The sequence below is a fragment of the Calonectris borealis genome, chromosome 6 (assembly GCF_964195595.1).
Source record: "Calonectris borealis chromosome 6, bCalBor7.hap1.2, whole genome shotgun sequence".
NCBI classification, from domain to species: domain Eukaryota; kingdom Metazoa; phylum Chordata; class Aves; order Procellariiformes; family Procellariidae; genus Calonectris; species Calonectris borealis.
Genome location: NC_134317.1, coordinates 4,957,088 through 4,964,074, shown reverse-complemented (window position 1 = coordinate 4,964,074; position 6,987 = coordinate 4,957,088).

Below are 6,987 nucleotides of genomic sequence, written 5' to 3'. Positions count from 1 at the left end.
ATTTTTATGTAGGTTTTGTATGCAATAATATACATGCATTAGATGGTGTTGAAACCATCAACCCAAGAGACTATTTTTAGCGCAGTGCAGAGGATGGGACAGAGACATAAGTGACAATTAAAGAGAATATATTCAGAGCTGTCATCAGCAAATATTTTTTTCTCTTGCCAGGAATCCTAAGTGTGTAGAAGGGCCTCCTAGGCAAAGTTTTTAAGGCAAAACACTCGGGTCATTCAAAAAAAACAACTAAATGACATCACCAGGAGGCTGGGCTGCTAAAAGGTTCCCGATCACTGAGTTGCAAGAAAACTCTTATTTGCTCCCTCAAATTGCTGATCTGCCTCTTTGCTTCTGTACTACCCGTGCACAAAGTCTGCAGATGTATATAATTTACAGAGCTTTCCTCATCAAGGGGATTAGGCAGCCCTCTTTCAATATGTATAAGAAGTACAAACACACACTTACCCACTATGTTTTACGCCTGCCTGCAACAAACAGCTGAACAGATTGCGATGAAATTCAGACATTGACAATCTGACAAAAAACTTCTTTTTTGCCTTAAAATCTGGCTTCCAGAAGTTTTGCAAATCTAAATATTTTATTTGAATACTGCGAGGGCCCCAATCTTATGGAAAGCCTATGAAGCAAACATGTAGATATATGTAGTTAAGAAGGAAAAAAAAAATTAAAAAGCACAGACACATCCACAAAACGCATATATTTGGTGCAACTTGCCAATTTTCACAATGGCTCGGGTGCGTTTTCTCTCCCCGGCTCCTGAGATTGTAACTAGACTCCTCTAATAAGCACTTTTTTGCCCACCAGTGTGTCGATGGTGCTTTAACAGTAGTTTCAGTGTCAAATTGCCCTTTCCTCAGCAGGGATTGTTAAGCCTTTCTGTATTATACTTCCAAGACTCTCACGAGCTGGAGTTGGGAGATATAATATTTTCTTTGAAGTTTGCATTTCACAACACACTGGGATGCAAACAAGCTCCAGTTTCTCAGTAGTCAAACAATTCTGGCACACAGGGACTAGGACTAAATATTGTACCAAATTTTCTAATTACGTCTTTGTGATATTTACTACACGATGTTAGGTGAAAGCAGATTCTAATCAATATAAACCCCCTTGTCTAAACAGGACATCTGGGCTTTGCAATATTCTGTTTGTTGTCTCAAAATTACCCTGTAGCAAGCCACCATAACAATATAATATCTTAGTCATGGAAAACTTTGGAGTATTTCTGATAAACTTATCATAAACAGATGAGTGCTTTCTCTCTTACAGTATTAAGGTGATGTAAAAAGTGAAGATAAAAGTCAGCTGTATGTATAAAATCGTAGAGACTTATGCCAACAAAATGCTATGTTTACAAGTTTAAAAGCTCAAAAGTCTGAACAGGCAAAAATTGGGATTCTTAAAGTAACACTAACTCAGCCACATGGCACATCCTGGCACGCGCATTTAGCAAAATAAACATTAGCATATTCATATACACATTTCTAGAGCAACGTATTTTTAATGTGGCCAAACTAATTCAACAATGGGAATCTCAACTTTTCTCATTTTATGGCCAAATTCTCAGCTGGCAGAGATATATTATTTCAACAAACCGACATCATCTACAGCAGCTAAGCAGCAGAACCGCTTGCTGCTGAGCACGCAAGTGCCAGATTCTGATGCACTTACGATGACAAGTCGCTTTTTCTGACTTTAATATCAATATTCATAAAACAAGATAGACAGATGTGATTAAGAATCAGCTCCTTAACTAGAAGCCTGAGCTTTCCAGTACAAAAACATTCATGAGAGTCACATTTTCGCCTGTGTTTTCTCACGTAAGAGACTCGGAAGGAATCCAGCCTCCCTGGTACAAGCATTTTACAGCACAAGACGTGGACACTTGTAACTCTTTGGACCTCAACTGTGGACAGGGCTGATTTTTACTGACTCTCTCCGCTTTTTCTGGCAATTCCTTCATTTGTTCTTCCAACGACGACAAACCGCGCCGGAGGGGGGCATCTCCCCGCTCGCCAGGCGCACGGGCATGTCCGTGCAGGATCCGTTCCCGCATTCAAATCTTCCCACAGAGAAAGTTTTCTGTGCTGAGGACATTCTCTATGGATAACGAGGCAGATCCGGGCTCCCAAAGCAGCTGCCTTTGCAAAGCTGGCTTATCCCATCACCCCCGAATTGCCCTCGGTGGAGAGGATCTCCGGATGGCGCCGGGCCAACGCCGCCAGCCTTCTGCCATCCCAACCTGCCCGCGGGGTGGGCACCCTCCCGTCACGCCGGGGCTTGCCAGCCCGGGATAAGGGGATCTAAAAATGACACAAAGTCCCCTTCGCCCCACCTTAATATGACCTATGTTAAATCCAGCTTGGCTGGGGCTGAGGATCAAGGCCCTTAGACACTCTTAACTTAATGCTACAGGTAGGAATATAACTCCCCCCTCATCAGCTGCTGTTTATTTTTATTTTTCAAGTGCCCAAGGTCCTGGTCAGGACTGCAGCCCCACCGAGCAACACACTCTATAAATACGGAAAGGCCTCAAAAATTCTCAGTTTAAGAAAAGGATACATGAAGAGTAGGCAGTGAGACGCAATTGCATGTAAATTGTTTGTATAAACTATGTGCAAATAGTTTGTATATACTATGTGCAAATAGTTTGTTGTTTGGTTGGAGGTTTTTTTGTTGTTTGGGTTTTTTGTTTTGTTTTTTTTTTTTTTTTTTTTGCAAAGGATCTTGAACCTCGCCCAGCTGGACTTGGAGGCATCCGAAGTGAGTTGGTTAATTGTTAACAGGCTTCATAAAGACAGGCGGGGAATTAATTCTCAGATCACCTCTTTTCCCCTTTGCAAGTCACAAAAAACCTCCAGAAAAGCTTAGCTATCCGTACCATTTCAAACAGTAAATGTTGCCGTTTCAGGGTTAGATTTGGGGAAAAAAAAAAAATACTGGAAAGCACTTCACACCTTTGAGATCTCTAGCCTGCTAACAAACTGGATAGATATTGGCAAAGAGGTTCAAAAGTTAGTAGGGGCGACAGACAGAAAAACAGACAGTGCAATTGCTTCATTTCCATAAGCGATCATGCCAAAAAAATCAGATTTGATTAATAATTAAAAAACAAACAAACAAAAAAACCCATTATCTTGAGAATCAGGAATAAGTCTGGCCGGAAAGTTCAGAAAGACCTAGACATATAAAAACAAAGGGTTAGAGGGCAAATTCTGACTTTGGGGCTTTGTTATAGGCCTTCCACGTGAATTGGACGGCTACGGCAGAGCCTGCCCCGTCCCGGAGGGGGGATGCTTTGGCGTAGTGGGGGGGACACCCGCCTCCCCCCGGGACCCACGGCCAGGAGCCCCCAGGCCACGGGCTGGGATCGGCCATCCGAGAGCCCCGGGCCAATTACCCAGTAACACCCCCAAGCCCTGAAGATCTAAAGATCCCCTGAATAATCCTATTCAGGGAGAAGAATTATAACCATGAAGGGCAAAAACGGGGGGAAATGGGATCCTTCCTCAGGCCCCTGGCAGACACGGAGAGGACAATGGGGAAATAAGAGCTAGCACGAAAGTTTCCCTGAGTATGTCCTCAGCCACCGCGGTTTCAGATGAGAATTTCCAGAGGCAGGAACTAAAAGAATATTATGATTTTCTTTGGGGGATTAATTACTTTGCCGCTTGTTACCTTTTGTTAGAGGCGTGACACCCCGTAACCTTGTTGCACAAGGCACCAGATGTCCGTTTGGATATCAGTTTTGGAAGAAAAATGTTTTTTTTTCCCATTTGACTCTGCAAATTATTTTTTTTCTGCTAAAAACCCCATGAATTTTAAGACAAGCAGACACCAAAACGTGCTACAAATGATACAGACGGGTGCTGAGTGCTTTGGATGAAAATAAATAAATAAAGGCAGTCCTTCCCCTGGCTTGCACTTGCTGGAGACACGTATCCCCTTACAAATAAAAAAAGTATTAAGAACATGTTATGAAAAATAACAAAGAATAGCAGAGAAATCAGAAAGTGAGTGGCACTTCAGATGGAGTTTAGCAAATTAAGTCATTGACCTGAAGAGGAGATTAATACCAAACAAGGTGCCCCTTCTTCTGAAGTAATGAATATTCTTCAAACAGCAAGGGAGCACTGACTGCTGTTTGATGCTGATGACATTGAAAATTTAGGAGAACAGAAATTCCATCATTTTTCATTTGTATGCAAATGCGCCTGTTCCAGAAATTAACCCCTGAACCCCATGTCAGTTTTCATCTGGAGGAATTCTCTTTGCTAGCATCACACAGCGCAGCCTTGCTGCTATCCTGGGGTCACTGGGGCTTCCCCACACAGAACAACACAAAACCCTAAAACAAAACAAAACAAAACAAAACCCCCCCAAAAAAACAAGGGAAGAAAGTAGGGTGGGGGAAATTGGCCAAATCATGCCAGGCTTTGTTTACCCCCATTAATGGAGTATAAAGGAGCAATAGAAGCAAAAGCACGTTGTAAAATGCACATCTCTAATGCATGGCTCTGGGTACTGGCATAATTGTAATGCAAAATGCAGCCCTACCTCTTTAGGCAGAGCAGCGGCCACTAATCACTTCCACTGGTGTTAAGGTGAACCATGGGCCAATATACAAACCGTATTACTCTTCCTTTCAGCTAGGGCTTCGACTGTTAAAAAGTTCCTTTGTCACTTAGCACCTTAGACAAATGCTACTATCTGCATGTGAAGGGGAAAGAGATGGTGGAGGTTTTTTTAATTGATGTGGATTTAATTATGCTAATTTAGACAGCTGTAAAGCCTTTTCAGTATAGCTGCATAATGGGACCAGCAAATACAGGTGTCCTTCACTGCAGGCGCTTAATGTTTAACCTTAGTCGTTTGTAAGGAAGGGAAAATGCGAAGTAATGGTTAACCAGCAGAAAGCTCTATTTCTTGAGGACCTAAAGAGGACACTTCACTTTGATTCTTCCTACGATCCCATACAGGGCTGCAGAAATCACACACGCTGAGCAGAGCACAAATACTTTTCATTGCAGTGATGCCTGCTCTGATGGGTGAGGCTGAGGCCGAAACAAGAGGGTTCGGGTCTGCCACAGGCTTCAGCATCCTGCACAGGGTGTCCTTCACTTAATTTAGGCCATCTCCAAACAAATGCTTGATTTAAGACAGCCTTTTTGTCTTCCTTCTTGTCATCTTTTTTAATCCGTTGTATCCAACCACCTACAGCATCAGCAATGATAAAACCAATAAGCAAGATATCTTCTTGGGGTGTTTCCTTGGTGTCTTCCCCAGACCCCTCTGAGGTTGCTATGCCTGTACCTTTCCCAATCCCCCCCCCATCCCACGTCCTATGTCCTTTCTCTAGGCTGGGGCTGACACCCCCAGTAACCACCTAGAGATCCATTTCCCAGGTCTGGGTTTGGCCAGCTCAGCTCCCCAAAGTGGCCATGCACCATGTAACATCAGTGCTGCTTGAAGGGAAGGGTGGAAATGCTTGGGCAAAGGTGAGGAAGGGATCACTAAGCTTTTTCAATATAGGATGAATCATAGCCCAGAGGTGCCTGTGTCTCTCTGGTGGCCAGAGGCAGGTGCCATGTGTTCAGATGCCTCCATGTCACCTCGAAGCTCTCCTGTTCAGTAGCGCTGTCTTATTTATATGACCACTACAGAATAGTATTCATAGCTAAAGTCTTTTTTAAAAAGAAGTTGCTATTTAACTGAACACTTCTTAGAGTAGGACCAGAAGCTTTGGCACACAAGTTCTGGTAGACATCACTGAAGAAATTTCAGGTGTTATTGGGCCGAACTACACATGACCCATCACTGATGCAGCAAGAGTAGTCTGCTCAGATAGTCTGACTTTGGGTAGTGCGCTCCTCCCAGAACACCTCTTTTTTAAGGAGTGCTGCCAAACCAGTGAACACGCTGGAAATATACACACCATCAGATGGAGTTGATATGTGTAAGGCAGGAGAGCGAAGATTAAATCCAGTTGTACAAAGCCATCTGCTGCTACATCTTCTTTAGGTCTCCCAGGGGCAGCAAGAGCAGAGATAACAGGAAAAGTGCTTTCCCATCACGCGATGGAGTGTGCAGTCCTGTTCCGTGATGGGAGCCGCCCTGTCTATCTGTGTCTGTCTCCGTCGTGGTGGCACCTGGATGCCGCACTATCTCTAATAATTCCTAAAGTGCAGTGGAAGTGGACTTTTATCCCACTCTACATTGAGGTTATATGATTCACCCAAGGTCATTGAGAGCAAGGATGCAAATTCAGATTTCGACTTTTCTTCCATTGTCTCCAAACCAGCCCAGTTTTTCCCAGTTGGCTCCTGGTCAAACACATGGAGGTGGTGGGAGAGCAGGCCTGGCTGGCATCATGCTCCATAGCACTCCTTCTCCATCATTAAAGCTACGGGAGGGTTATCGGGCGGAGGCAGGGCCATGTGAGGTGCCCAGTCTCCAGGCAATGCCATTCACCTGCAGAGCAAGCTGTGCTAGGAGCTGATCTAGCTCAGAAGATCCTTCCAGAGCACCAGAGAGAGCAGGCAAAAGCAGAAAGGAACATAAAAGCTGACTTTGCTGCTGTAGTGACAGCCACCCTGATGGTCATGGTCCCCCAGCATCAAATTGCATCCCTCTTCTTTCCCTGTCCGCAGTTTCACCTTCTGAGCTCTCGGCACCGGCTATGGCGATCCTCCCCATTTTGGCAATAATTCCTGTCCTGGGAAATGTTAACGCCGGGCACCAAGGGGTTAGCAAAGTACTGTACTTCAACCAAATTAACCAGCTTCCAAGTCTGCAAATTCTGCTGCCTAGATACGGCTAATTCTCCCCAAACACTAAGTCCCCTTGTCCCCCCAGCTCCTCCTCAGAAACAGCCAACTGCAAAGGACTAGATAGCTATTACATTCATATGCATATATTATAAGCATTAGCTTGACAAGCTTGCCAGTGACAGCGTCAGTCATACTT